Here is a 13,544-nt window from a genome sequence, read left to right as displayed (position 1 = left end):
AGTGAAGACAGCAGAAAAAGAGACACTAAAGAGAGGGAACCGGATTTCACACTCTGAATCAACCAGAAGACGGAGGTCCCTGACAGCGGTCCCAGCAGTCCAAGGGTTCTGCCTGCCCTGACAAGAACTGTGAGTAAAAGAACTTGAACTGCACCTCTGAAGTTGCCTCAGTTATTTCATCTGCATAGACACTTACAAGCACCAACCGTGCCCCGGGCATTGCTCCACCTGTGGGGAGCAGTACTACCATTGCTGCTATAACATCATCCCGGAGGCCTCACACAGCAGCGGCGGCTTATTAGCCGCATACCACAGGTGGCGTCACGAACACAAACTTTAACTTAAGCCACATATTCTACTGACACCCACCAGGGCCACGGAGCCGGGCCCAGCCACCACTGACTACCACCGGACTAGTCCAGCCCGGCACCGGGTGTCCCACAGCCCTGGGGTGGGCGAGTCAACTTTGGCGTCACGAACAGGATTTCGTGCCCGGTCTAACCGGGTACTGTGCGCCTGAAGAACCGTGTGACAGACTGTGTACTTTACTGAGAAACCACCGCCATTAGCGCTGCTGAGAGCGGGAAGAAGGGGGGCGTGCAAGAAGAAAGGGCGCGAAGAGAAGCCCCGCCCCCTTGTCCAAGAAAAGCGCGCGAAGCGGTGCCCGCCATAGAAGGCGGAGGAAGAAAAGATGGCGCGTGAAGAAGCTAAAAGGATGGACGCCGAGCAACGAGCGGCCAGAGGAGGAGTGGCCGAGCCGGGACACGCACCTCAGAACCGGGTTGTGTCCTGCGTCCTGGAGAGCGGAGAAGATCCAGCCGCCGCCGCAGAGCCGGGTAAAGAGAGTGACACCCCCAGCCGGCGGAGCCCGGATTGCCCGGTGGGGTTCCTGCCCGGTCCTCCTGCAGGCGCGCGTGCCACGACCGCAGCTCCGATACCAGCACCCTGCAGCAAGACAGCGACCACCAGAACACCGGAGATGCAACTGAGGGGTGAGTCATTTAATGCCCCTGCCGGCGCGAGAGCCCCAACCCCCGCTGCCATGCCCGCGGTCCCTGGAGAGACGCCCGACACGGCGACGCCGATCCGGGCCGCAGCTACGCCAGGCGCGGCCCGCCAAGACAAGGAGGCAGCCCCAGAAGAGCCAGAGTGGCGCCGTATGGCTGGTAACCCCCTGCAAGCCAGCAGCCTCGCGCCAGCCAGTAACCCTATGCAAGCCAGCAGCACTACCTCAGAGCAGGCCGAGGCCGCAGCATCTTGCAGCAGGCCTGCTACAGCCACGCAGGAGACGCAGACTGTGCTGACCGCTGTCTACCTGCTGCCAGGTGGGGAGCCGGAGAAGAATCCCTACATGTAAAGAAGTAAGGAGTTGCTGAACTGTATATAGCCCCTGTCTGCCCCTTATTCTTTTCGAAGATGACACCCTTTCCTGCTGTACTGCCCCTGATTCTTTGTGAAGACGTCACCCCCCCCATGTTATGTGCTACCGGGCCACTGAACTGGAATGTGGGCCCCGGTGAATGTTTAGGTGTCCTGACATACCAGGCCACTGGACTTAGTGGCTGGTGTGTGGTGTATGTGTTTTATGTCCTACCAGGCCATTGGACTTAATGGCTGGTATGTTGTTGATCTGTCTGATGCAACCAGGCCATTGGACTTAATGGCTGGTAGAAGATGTTACTTCGTTTGTTTGAAACGAACTGACGGGCTACTGGACTTGTAGTAGCCAAAAATGTAATTAGTTGCACCTGTTGTGCCCCCTACCAGAATTATGGGGGATTTGCCAAACCGTGCAATGGACTGGAAGTGCACACTTAGAGTTTTCTTTATAAGAAGTTCGCAACGTTCACTGATATGTGCCTCCCATAAAGGGAAGAAATGTTTTATTGTTTTATGTTTTGCATAACAAAAATTTTGCAGTTTCTCCACATGTTTTTGTTGTTTTTCAGCCCGAGGACGTGCTGGGATTTGCTGTGGGGGAGTGTGGCGCCCCTGAGGCTTCCGTCGCCACAGGTCATTGCACCCCATCAGCGGTGTGATGCCCCATTCTGGGAGAGGAAGAGAGTGAACTCCGGTCCCCTGGTAAATCCACACTACACCCATTGCTAGGGACACACAGGACCAGGGAAAGTGGCAGGCAACCCTCCCATGCTGCATGCTGAGAGGGGCTGTAAGACCCATCCCTGCTCCCATAGGGTGGTAGCTTAGCAACTGGGGAGGTGGGAGGAGCCACCAGAGAGCAGATAGAGAAAGGAAGGTCAAGTTAGTTTCAGTTTACCTCAGGGAGTGAGAGAAGCAGCATGTAGTTGGAGGAGAAGAACGAGAGAAAGGAGGGAGGAGGAGGCCTGCTGAGGCAGGCAAGGAGGAGAAAGAAGAGAAGGAAAGAAAGGGTCGCAGGGCCGCGGGTAGTCCTGTATGGTACCACGAGCAGTCCTTGTTGGGTACCGCTGCCGAGGGCCCAGAGGCGCTACGGGTAGCTGCAGGCTGCGGTGGCCTGGTCCACAGTGACATCGGTGGAGTGATCAGCTGCGACAGGGGACGGTCCCTAGAAAATGGAGGAGCGAAAAGACAGTCTCCAGACAGTAAAAACCGAGGCCCAGGGAATTGCAAGCTCCCAGGGCCAGAACCCAGAGCAGACCTTCAGAAAAGGGGTAATCAGCCGACAGGTGACCCCCCAGCCTGGAGGCTGTAATGGAGGCCAAGCCAAGTCCATCTACCTAAGGCAAGGCTAGTGAAGACAGCAGAAAAAGAGACACTAAAGAGAGGGAACCGGATTTCACACTCTGAATCAACCAGAAGACGGAGGTCCCTGACAGCGGTCCCAGCAGTCCAAGGGTTCTGCCTGCCCTGACAAGAACTGTGAGTAAAAGAACTTGAACTGCACCTCTGAAGTTGCCTCAGTTATTTCATCTGCATAGACACTTACAAGCACCAACCGTGCCCCGGGCATTGCTCCACCTGTGGGGAGCAGTACTACCATTGCTGCTATAACATCATCCCGGAGGCCTCACACAGCAGCGGCGGCTTATTAGCCGCATACCACAGGTGGCGTCACGAACACAAACTTTAACTTAAGCCACATATTCTACTGACACCCACCAGGGCCACGGAGCCGGGCCCAGCCACCACTGACTACCACCGGACTAGTCCAGCCCGGCACCGGGTGTCCCACAGCCCTGGGGTGGGCGAGTCACATGGTCTCCAAGAAGACACCCACAGAGAAGAGGATGATGACCTTGCCAATTGGCTAAAACGACTAGAATTACATACAGGGAAAAGAGGTCGTACCTCAGGTATTAAAAAATAGTGAAAAAGAAAACATCAGATTTAGGAGAACAGCTAGATTTATAATAGGTAAAAAAAAATGACATATCTCTGGAGAGTGACTGGCCCCTTTTAACACCACCTTTTCTATTTTAAAATTGATAACAACTTAGAAAAGAATAAGGCTTACAGCACCACTTCAGCATTTTGTTTTTTTTGTTGCATTGCTGGAGTGGTGCTTTAATCTAAAGGGTACTTTACACGCTGCGACATCTCTAACGATATATCGTCGGGGTCACGGTATTTGTGACACACATCCGGCGTCGTTAGCATATAACACCTCTGAGCGACCTAAAACGATCGCAAAAGAGATAAAAATCATTGGTACTGGAGAGGTCGCTCCAACACCAAAAATCGTTGACAGGTGAGTAGCGAGGTTGTTTGACGTTCCTGCGGCAGCACACATCGCTATATGTGACACCGTAGGAACAAGGAAACTCACCGTACCTGCATCCCGCCGTCAATGAGGAAGGAAGGAGGTGGGCGGGATGTTACGGCCGCTCATCTCCGCCCCTCCTCTGCTATTGGGCGGCCACTTAGCGACGTCACTATGACACCGAACGAACTGCCCCCTTAGAAAGGAGGCCTTTTGCTGGCCAGAGCGACGTTGCTAGGCAGGTAAGTATGTGTGACGGGTGTTAGCGACGTTGCGCGACACAGGCAGCGATTTGCCCGTGTCACAAAACCGACAGGGGCGGGTACGCTCGCTAGCGATATCGGTAACAATATCGCTGCATATAAAGTACACTTAAGTCCCCTGCCCCTGTACTATACTCACCTTCCGGCGGCTTCATCTTCTACAGTTAGGTCCAGAAATATTTGGACAGTGACACAAGTTTTGTTATTTTAGCTGTTTACAAAAACATGTTCAGAAATACAATTATATATATAATATGGGCTGAAAGTGCACACTCCCAGCTGCAATATGAGAGTTTTCACATCCAAATCGGAGAAAGGGTTTAGGAATCATAGCTCTGTAATGCATAGCCTCCTCTTTTTCAAGGGACCAAAAGTAATTGGACAAGGGACTCTAAGGGCTGCAATTAACTCTGAAGGCGTCTCCCTCGTTAACCTGTAATCAATGAAGTAGTTAAAAGGTCTGGGGTTGATTACAGGTGTGTGGTTTTTCATTTGGAAGCTGTTGCTAGACTAGACAACTAGACAACATGCGGTCTAAGGAACTCTCAATTGAGGTGAAGCAGAACATCCTGAGGCTGAAAAAAAAGAAAACATCCATCAGAGAGATATCAGACATGCTTGGAGTAGCAAAATCAACAGTCGGGTACATTCTGAGAAGAAAGGAATTGACTGGTGAGCTTGGGAACTCAAAAAGGCCTGGGCGTCCACGGATGACAACAGTGGTGGATGATCGCCGCATACTTTCTTTGGTGAAGAAGAACCCGTTCACAACATCAACTGAAGTCCAGAACACTCTCAGTGAAGTAGGTCTCTAAGTCAACAGTAAAGAGAAGACTCCATGAAAGTAAATACAAAGGGTTCACATCTAGATGCAAACCATTCATCAATTCCAAAAATAGACAGGCCAGAGTTAAATTTGCTGAAAAACACCTCATGAAGCCAGCTCAGTTCTGGAAAAGTATTCTATGGACAGATGAGACAAAGATCAACCTGTACCAGAATGATGGGAAGAAAAAAGTTTGGAGAAGAAAGGGAACGGCACATGATCCAAGGCACACCACATCCTCTGTAAAACATGGTGAAGGCAACGTGATGGCATGGGCATGCATGGCTTTCAATGGCACTGGGTCACTTGTGTTTATTGATGACATAACAGCAGACAAGAGTAGCCGGATGAATTCTGAAGTGTACCGGGATATACTTTCAGCCCAGATTCAGCCAAATGCCGCAAAGTTGATCGGACGGCGCTTCATAGTACAGTTGGACAATGACCCCAAGCATACAGCCAAAGCTACCCAGGAGTTCATGAGTGCAAAAAAGTGGAACATTCTGCAATGGCCAAGTCAATCACCAGATCTTAACCCAATTGAGCATGCATTTCACTTGCTCAAATCCAGACTTAAGACGGAAAGACCCACAAACAAGCAAGACCTGAAGGCTGTGGCTGTAAAGCCCTGGCAAAGCATTACGAAGGAGGAAACCCAGCGTTTGGTGATGTCCATGGGTTCCAGACTTAAGGCAGTGATTGCCTCCAAAGGATTCGCAACAAAATATTGAAAATAAAAATATTTTGTTTGGGTTTGGTTTATTTGTCCAATTACTTTTGACCTCCTAAAATGTGGAGTGTTTGTAAAGAAATGTGTACAATTCCTACAATTTCTATCAGATATTTTTGTTCAAACCTTCAAATTAAACGTTACAATCTGCACTTGAATTCTGTTGTAGAGGTTTCATTTCAAATCCAATGTGGTAGCATGCAGAGCCCAACTCGCGAAAATTGTGTCACTGTCCAAATATTTCTGGACCTAACTGTATCACCGTCACTCTGGTTGGTCTTGGTGATTTGTGACCTCCCGGCAACCCCAGTGTTTCATGCAGTGCGCCGAAAGTCACAACTCAATACAAGTCGTCCATCTCTACTTATCTATGTAATAGTGGCCAGCTAAACATCTTCAAATTAGCAAATAATTTTGATTCAAGTATCGAGGATTCGTTTTTTGAAAGCTGTCTATGTGGTTAATCAAGAAAAAAGTCCCTACTCACAGTGCTCCTCAGCTGGTCTCTGTCTTGCTTCAATGACGACATACTGACACATGGCCACTACAGCCAATCAATGATGATGTACTGGCACTTTACCGCTGCAGTCAATCAATGATGACATGACACAACCACTACAGTAAAATAATTATGACCTACCGACATATGACAACTGCAGTCAATGATGACATACTAACATCTGATCACTAAACTCAATGTGTCATGCTCGGGCAAGGAAACGCCCAGTGCAACACTGAGATTACAACGGGGATGGAAAGGAAGAGGAAGGCCATAATGATAGAATATGGGGAATGGATCACCTCCTGACACTAACCTGTGTCTGAACCCTAAGGTCCTCTAAGTCACGATACGAGTCCTTCCCCTCGTCGCCATCACGTGTCTAGTCCCTAACTTTCCCTCCACACACCTTAAAATAGTGTCAAGGCCAGTGACTGCTGTAGACTTCATCACTACTGTAATATGACACAGGAGAAAAAAGACAGAAAGTAGGACACAGAGGAAGACAGAAAGGGGGACAAAGACAAAAGGATATACACTAACTATTGCAGCCAAACACCAGGGCTGCAGGGACTTGCTTCTTCCACAATGGTCAGTTCAAAATGATGAGATTATATAACCAGCATCAGGTGATGGAACATGTGACTATTTAAAGGGAAGGGGAGTGGTCAGAAACCGGCTGCACCTGAGATTAAACTGACAAGGAACTACCAGCAAAGAAAGAGTCATTAACCCTTGCAGCACCAAAAGAAAGCAAATATGTTAAAAACCCAGAGTCTCACAAGGCAATACGATATTTAGATACTCAACCTGTCACACGTCTTCCAGGGATGCCAAACTCTCGTGACACAATGATGATGTACCAAAAATGGTGGAGTGTGGATGCCATTACGTCCTGCATGTGACTTTTATGGCTAGTGATTGACTGCAGTGGTCACATCGTGGAATAGCGCATTATAAGTGCAGTGATGTAAACAGAGACCAGCAGCACAGGATTTACAAGGTGACTATAGGCTTATATGTTGTTTTAACCCAAATGTTTTCTAGACAACTCCTTCATGGATATTAGCTTAACTAATGTTCTGTTTGTATAACAAAGAGCTGTTCTATCATCATAAAAGGAAAAGTACTAAACATATAATTAGCAGAAACCACTAAAATAAACATATTGCTCAGACAATACATTATCAGCTAGTGTACTGTTACTGACTCATAGGAAACTGAGTAGCTGACAGCCATTACACACGGTCACGCCGCTTCTGTATTTGGATACAGACTGCATTTTGTTCTATATTAATTGACTCTAAATATAGCACAAATATTGCAAAAATGTAAACGATCTGTACTTTAAAGTCTCCATTTCCCATTTCTTAGAGTTCCTTTTACTTGTTTGCTGTAACTGGAGTCATCTCAAAGCGGTTTTCTGACCATAAAAATCAATGGAAAATATGTATGATGTGAAGGAACAACCTCCAAGTTCAGAGAAGATGCCAAATGTTTTCATGTTTTCTTTGTTATCAGCTATTGCAAACATCCCTTTTTATTAATTTTACTATTTTTGAGGATTGTGCCTTTTAAAAATGTGGAAAGGTATCTTGTGTTAAAGTTACCTGAAATCTGATGCATGCTGCCCAATATACACACACTTAGGCAGAGACCTGTCAATCCAGAGCAGTGGGCAGGTTGAAGCTGCTGGGGACCCACCCATGGATTGGGCAGCATGTCTTTTTAGATTTCCACAGGCCGGTGCAAAACACAGTCAGGCCTGGGTCCTGCTCTGCCCCCCCCCCCCTTTATTTTTGGGCCTGCTGGCACATAGCGAGGCGAGTCACTAAAGTTAGGGTCCATCCTAATTGAGAGCACCTTGTCATGGTGGGATGGCCTTTACACTCTTTGATCAATTAGTGTTGATAAAGTACCCAATGTTTTTACATTTATTTTCAACTACTTTTTTAAATACTGCAAAGTCTTTTAATTGTTTTTAATCAGGTTTTGTCACTTTAAGACATGGTTGACGATCAGCGAATAAGCTGCGGCTCCGCCAAAATGGCACTGAGGAAAATCAGCCTTGGTTGGTAAGGGTTGCCACTGTTCATTCCAGCATCACATAAAGGCACAATCATGCAAGAACAGTGTGTTACTCACATGGACCTAAAACATACCTTATATAAAATACCGTATTTTTTGTTTTATAAGACGCACTGGATAATAAGACGCACCCCAAATTTAGAGATAAAAAAAGGTAAAAAAATAAGGCGTCCATCCTATACTGCGGTGTTGTTTTACCTGAAGGGGCGGAAGCGGTGGTTGAGCGGGGTCACAGAAGGCAGATGCTGTGCTGGCAGCGGCGGCAGGTCTGTGCTGGCAGCGGCAGCGGCAGGTCTGTGCTGGCAGCGGCAGCGGTGGGTCTGTGCTGGCAGCGGCAGCGGTGGGTCTGTGCTGGCAGCGGCGGCAGGTCTGTGCTGGCAGCGGCAGCGGTGGGTCTGTGCTGGCAGCGGCAGCGGTGGGTCTGTGCTGGCAGCGGCGGCGGGACTGTGCTGGCAGCGGCGGCGAGTTAGTGCTGGCAGCGTAAACTGCGGTGGTTGTGTGATGGAGCAGGCCGGTGTGGCAAGTATCCCAGATGCTCTCTCGGTGGTCTGGGCTTCATAGAAATGGCGCCCGTAGTGGCGCGTGCGCAGATGGAGCTCTCATCCAAGAGCTCCATCTGTGCACATGCTTACTCTGGGCCCCATCATTTGCAGCCCGGACCACGGACAGATCATCTGGGACACTCGCCGCACGGCCACCACAGTCCACACAGCCAGCTGGCCGCCCACACAGAGTGGCAGTCAGCAGGCCGCCCGATCACCCGCACAGAGAGGCAGCCAGGCGCCGGCACAGAGAGGCAGCCAGCCGCCGACACCGAAAGGCACCTGGCTGCCCACACAGGGAGCCGCTCATACAGACCCCCGCTAATTCTCCACCTCCCAGTAAGCTATATTCGGATTTTAAGACGCACCCCTCATTTTTTCTCCCACATTTTTGGGAGGAAAAGTGCGTCTTATAATCCACAAAATATGGTATGTAAAATAATGTGCCTAAGCACTAAGAGGCAGGTGGTTACTACCTACCTGTCTGCTGTGCCATACGCAGACCGCTCCTGCCAGAGATACAATGGCTTTGTCAACAGAGTGAAGGCTTCTTTTCCCCTCTGCTTTGTAGATGGGTGGGGCAGCCGGCGTCATGCTGATTGACAGCCAGGTCCCCGCTGCATAACTAAGGATGCGGTTTGTCCTACCATGTCTCCAGATCAGAGCTGGTGAGAGCATGGTAGTGCCCGCTCATCACTAGTTACGAGTATCGAGCACCCAAGCATGGTAGTGCCCGTTCATCACTAGTTACGAGTATCGAGCAGCAGAGCATGGTAGTGCTCGCTCATCACTAGTTACGAGTATCGAGCACCCGAGCAAGGTAGTGCCCGCTCATCACTAGTTACGAGTACCGAGCACAGTAGTGCCCACTCATCACTAGTTACGAGTATCAAGCACCTAATCATGGTAGTGCTCGCTCATCACTAGTTATGAGTATCGAGCACCCCAGCATGGTAGTGCACGCTTATCACTAGTTATGAGTACTGAGCACAGTAGTGCTCACTCATCACTAGTTACGAGTACCAAGCACCTGAGCATGGTAGTGCTCGCTCATCACTAGTTACGAGTATCGAGCACCCGAGCAAGGTAGTGCCCACTCATCACTAGTTACGAGTATCAAGCACCTAATCATGGTAGTGCTCGCTCATCACTAGTTATGAGTATCGAGCACCCGAGCATGGTAGTGCACGCTTATCACTAGTTATGAGTACTGAGCACAGTAGTGCTCACTCATCACTAGTTACGAGTACCAAGCACCTGAGCATGGTAGTGCTCGCTCATCACTAGTTACGAGTATCGAGCACCCAAGCATGGTAGCACTCGCTCATCACTAGTTACGAGTACCAAGCACCTGAGCATGGTAGTGCTCGCTCATCACTAGTTATGAGTATCGAGCACCCAAGCATGGTAGTGCCTGCTCATCACTAGTTATGAGTACTGAGCACCAGAGCATGGTAGTGCTCGCTCAACACTAATATTAATAATAATGTTTTTTTAATTAATAATTTCCCATCTAATTGGGACTTATATAGCAGCCTCTATTACAAAAATTGAGACTCTTGCCTCCTGAACCCCCGTCGGTTATGCGTCACGGACAAATCGCTGCCCGTGGCGCACAACATCGCTAACACCCGTCACACATACTTACCTTCCCTGCGACGTCGCTCTGGATGGCGAACCGCCTCCTTTCTAAGAGGGCGGTTCATGCCTCGTCACAGTGATGTCATACGGCAGCAGTCCAATAGCAGAGGAGGGGCGGAGATGAGCGGCCGGAACATGCCGCCCACCTCCTTCCTTCCTCATTGCCGGTGGACGCAGGTAAGGAGATGTTCGTCGTTCCTGCTGTGTCACACATAGCGATGTGTGCTGCCGCAGGAACGACGAACAACATCGTACCTGCAGCAGCAACGATATTAAGGAAATGAACGACGTGTCAACGAGCAACGATTTTTCACGTTTTTGTGCTCGTTGATCGTCGCTCATTGGTGTCACACGCTGCGATGACGCTAACGGCGCCGGATGTGCGTCACTAACGACGTGACCCCGACGATATATCGTTAGCGATGTCGCAGCGTGTAAAGCACCCTTAAGTGTTTAAAAGAACAAAGGGGATCTTATGCAGTCTCACATGTAGAGCATTGCATAAAGGGTCACTGTGCAGGGTCTTTGAACGTATTTCATGCCATAAGATGACATAGCCGGCTCTCAGTAGTAATGCAGAATGCATTTTGTCTGCTCTCACTTCCCCTGATTACTTTTACTATGTTACCTATGTAACAGAAACCATGTGGTAATGTGGCCACTGATATTTACTAATTTAACTAGTGTTAACTTTTTTTATCAGGTAAGACTAGCTTTTCACATATAATGTTGGGAATATGGTAGAAAGAAGTTAAAATTAATCTGTATATATATCTGTATATATATTTATATACGGTATATATCTGTGGCGCCCTGGCCTAGCCAGGTCGTCACAGATAACACTCAAACACTCCCACCCCCATTAGACAGGGACAACAGGCAAACACAAAATCCTTGTTGCCTCCCTCCAGTGTCTGATGTCCACACCAGGTCGGGCGGAGCCAAGCGGTTGGCCCCACCCACCGAGGAGTTCACAGGCCTGGAGGCGGGAAAAGTGACAGAACAGTATAGGAGTTTGAAGAGTGAGGAGTAAACACTTGGGTGTCTGGGTTTGTAGTCCAGGCACTGACAGCAAGGTTGGCAGACGGTGGTGGCCGTCTGTAGGAGTGGTGGAGCAACGAGGAACCGTAAAACCGGGGACGGGCGACGGCCCGCCGGTACCGACCGGGGAGCGAAGTGAAGCCAGCACACACAGGCAGGGCCATCGGACCCCGACCAGGCTTGGAGCCGCCGACAATAGTCAGATCTGAATGTGACTGGAACCCCAGGGGTTTCACAACAGCAAAAGTCCCGATTGAAGGCAACAGCCCACACCGTGAGGGTATACAGCTACCGCCTAAGGCTAGAGACCCTAGGGCCAGCGTCTGCGGGCAAACGGGCTCCTCCAGTACCCATACACCGGGGAGCGGACTACCGTTGGGAATCCATAGTAGTCAGAAAGAGAACATCAAGGTGCAGGGAAAGACAGCCACCATCACCTGTCCAGGGAGAAGCACTGCAGCCGGCTGTGGGACCCGTCCATCCAGCCATTTGGTTTACCTATGACTTTGTACCTTTCTTGCTGAGTGAGTACACCCGTGCCATCCGGCACCGCGCCACACTGTCCCTGTAACCCTGCACCTCACCGACACTGCCTCCCCGTCACAACACCATCGGGCCCTGGGACCACCGACCCCTACCCACGGAGGGGGAAAACAACATCCCAGCTGCTCCTTACCATCGCTCCCGGGATCCCCGTCATCAGCAGCAGTGGTGCCTATCTTCACCACGACCCGTGGGTGGCGTCACGGACTAAATTCCCCAAACCAACCACCCCTTTCACTCACGGGCGAGGAGCGCCGCTCGAGTCCCCGGATCCGGCCACCCACTCGAGCCACCCAGCAGCCATCGCAGCAGCGTCAGACCCGAGCGTTAGCAATAGCGCAGCAGCGACGGCATCCTCCCCGCCCGCGACATATCTACATCTGTATATAAAGCTTAAATGGATCGTCCACTGCTAAACACCCTTTATTAATGGCCCCAGGGTGCTGCGTGAATTTTAAAAATTCATACTAGCCTCCAGGCCAGCGCTGCTCCGAGTTCTGTGTCCCCTACCAGTCTCATGGTATAAACAAACTCTCATGATCACTATAGGCAATGAGCAGTCACTGATCGGCTGCAGCCCTCACATTTCACTAGGAGCAGAAGAAACACTCTTCTTCTGCTTCGGATTGAAATGTGAAGGCTGTACTGACTGGCTGCAGCGGTCATGTAACATTTTTTAGAGCGTGAGTCTAGCAGGAATCACAGGACTAAAATTGAAACATCGGTACCGGTCCAGGAGGTAAGAATTATTTATTTTATAGTTATGCAGCATCCTGGGGCTCTAAGGCACTTTGTGTCGTCCTAAACGCATGTCAAAACGCATCCTCTGGCAGTAATTGATTTTGCCAAAGTTGCTTTTGACCACAAAATAGCATTAAAAATGCATGCGTATTTACCGCGTTTTTAGCACTTTTTACATGGTTTTCCGTTGCCAAAACTCAGATGCGTTTTGAACACAAAGACACGCGTAAATAAAGTTTTAACATACAAACACTAAGAAAAAAGGGGAAAAAAAATAAAACAAATTTAATTTATAAAATCATTATTAAAATAGTTGTTTTTAATAAAATTATAGCGGTTTTATACTATTTTTGCCTAAAATATCAATAATCAAATAATTTCCTTTAATTTAATTTTCGGACTATGTGTGTGTGTAAAGGGACATATTATTCCATTATTTTGAAGACAGAAAAGCATGCGTTTATGTAGTCCAAAACGCATTCTTTCTGCAGGTAATAAGCATGTAAAACGCTTAAATTTGGATTTTGTTTGCTTTTTACAATTTCTCATTGACTTCAATGTTAGCAAAACGCAGCCCCAATGGCAAAAACAATTGACATGCTGCTTCTTTGAACGCATGTTTTTTGCCATAAATTATGCAAATTAAACGCTGCGTTTGGAAACGCTAAGTGCGGACTAGAAATCCCTTTTCCATTGACTTTGCTGGAAAATCAAAACGCATGCCTTTTGGCATGAAAACGCTGCAGTTCAAAATGGACCTAAAAAGCACCTGAAACGCAGGTGAAAACGCAAAGTGCGGACATAGCCTTAAGGTATTATTTAGTAGTGGACAACCCCTTTAAATTACTCCTACTAGCACATCCAAACACTCCATTCAAACTCCTTGTAGTTGCAACCTTGTAGGGGTGGTCAATAGGACAACCATGGTAG

Source organism: Anomaloglossus baeobatrachus, chromosome 3 (genome assembly GCF_048569485.1).
Source record: "Anomaloglossus baeobatrachus isolate aAnoBae1 chromosome 3, aAnoBae1.hap1, whole genome shotgun sequence".
Classification (NCBI taxonomy): domain Eukaryota; kingdom Metazoa; phylum Chordata; class Amphibia; order Anura; family Aromobatidae; genus Anomaloglossus; species Anomaloglossus baeobatrachus.
Note: the sequence above shows the minus strand (reverse complement) of the source record.